The 1240-nt window shown below is 49.4% G+C and overlaps 1 non-coding gene across 1 annotated transcript; it reads right to left on the bottom strand.

The window, feature by feature from the left end:
• Window positions 1-572: 572 nt before the first annotated feature.
• Window positions 573-644, bottom strand: TRNAC-GCA (transfer RNA cysteine (anticodon GCA)). The gene has a single exon. It is a non-coding gene; the product is annotated as a tRNA-Cys (tRNA).
• Between the last annotated feature and the right edge of the window lie 596 nt (window positions 645-1240).

Here is a 1240-nt window from a genome sequence, read left to right as displayed (position 1 = left end):
AAACTGGTCCTCATCAAAGGGAAAAGAAAGAAAGAAAGAAATGTGATAGGAGAAAAAGGAGGGTGAAGTTGTCAAATCTGTTGTGGGAGCAACACCTCAAGAAATTTCCAGGGAGAGGAAAGAGGTTTTGGTTTTACCATGGTTTTCCAATCACCATGGTTTTACAGTCGCCTCTGGAAACTAGGAAGACGTCTAAGCACCCTCCATACTTCTCAAGGGGTAGCAGCAAGAGCAAAGAGCTAGCCTTCTGCCTGGAGGCTACAGCGAGGTGGAGGAGATGAGAACGTGCAGTCTGCACACCGGCCATGAAGGGCAAGAGTCCCCTGGGGGAGGTGGGGGGGGGGGTCAGCCCCCTGAAGAAGATCACTTCTTCAGCCTCTTCAGAGAAATATGACCCCCTAATCTACCGTCTGTATGATGGTCAGGGGAGAATACTTGGAGCTGGTCCTAGTGTGAACCCTGAATTTTTGTAACAAGACATAGCACGTCAATTTAATGTTCAAATGTGGGAGGGAAGGGAAGGGGCTGAAATTACAGCCTCTGCTCCAGTAACTGAAAAATGTAATCAAGGCAGGGGGCACCTGGATTTGAACCAGGGACCTCTTGATCTGCAGTCAAATGCTCTACCCCTGAGCTATACCCCCTCTTACAACTAAGCTTGCATTGGCACCTTTCCACCCTTGGCACTGCAGCCAGGCTCTGTGCCTAGCCTTCACTTTGCTGTTTCCACATGTCCCAGGAGGTGGCAAGTCTTCTCCGCTGTAGTCTAGTTCCCCATCTTCCCCCTCCAGCCCTCCTCTTCCTCAAGCCATGATCATGGCGCCACCGTTTACACCTGGAAAGGTCATTTGAGTCTATACCAGTGTTTCTACCTCAGCCAGCACATGCGCATCAAGACAAGACTGGTTGGTTCCGGGTCTTTAGTGAACCTCAGACTCAGTGCCTCCGCTATACTCTGAGGACTCAAGAAGGGTGCTCATGGTTTCACTCATTCATTCATTCATTCATTCACTCAACAGACACTCATGAAGCGTGTTAGGTGCCAGGCTCTATCATCCATGTTGAGGACACAGAGACGAATACACTGTGTCCGTTCTTCAGAGTCTTAATCCAAATAAAAGACGAGCATATGAACTGAAGTATTTGCAAAGAGTGGCGGAAGCCCAAGCAGAGAGCTGTAGGAGCTGGAAGTGAGAGCTGAGAAGCTAGGAGGGACTTCTGGAGGCAATGGGTGAGGAAT

This window comes from Ovis canadensis, chromosome 4, assembly GCF_042477335.2.
Source record: "Ovis canadensis isolate MfBH-ARS-UI-01 breed Bighorn chromosome 4, ARS-UI_OviCan_v2, whole genome shotgun sequence".
Classification (NCBI taxonomy): Eukaryota; Metazoa; Chordata; class Mammalia; order Artiodactyla; family Bovidae; genus Ovis; species Ovis canadensis.
Note: the sequence above shows the minus strand (reverse complement) of the source record. Positions and strands in the feature narration are given on the sequence as shown.